This window comes from Acanthisitta chloris, unplaced genomic scaffold (genome assembly GCF_000695815.1).
Source record: "Acanthisitta chloris isolate BGI_N310 unplaced genomic scaffold, ASM69581v1 scaffold6334, whole genome shotgun sequence".
NCBI classification, from domain to species: domain Eukaryota; kingdom Metazoa; phylum Chordata; class Aves; order Passeriformes; family Acanthisittidae; genus Acanthisitta; species Acanthisitta chloris.
The window spans coordinates 6,257-6,467 of NW_008668643.1; positions in this window are offsets into that span (position 1 = coordinate 6,257).

The following is a 211-nucleotide window of genomic DNA, read 5'->3' on the forward strand; positions in this document are numbered from 1 at the left end:
GCCCCCCCCAGCCTGGACCCACCCCCGGGCCCAGGCAAAGCTGCCAAACCACATGCCAGGCTGATGTCACCACCTGCAGTGGTGTACAGAGGCACCCGTAGCCCTCCCAGCCTCGGGCTGCACTGCAAAGGGCACTGGTTCACCCCTCAAGAGATGGCTCAGGTTGGCACGGGAGCGACCTGAGAGCAGGAGGTAGTAGAGTGGCACTTTC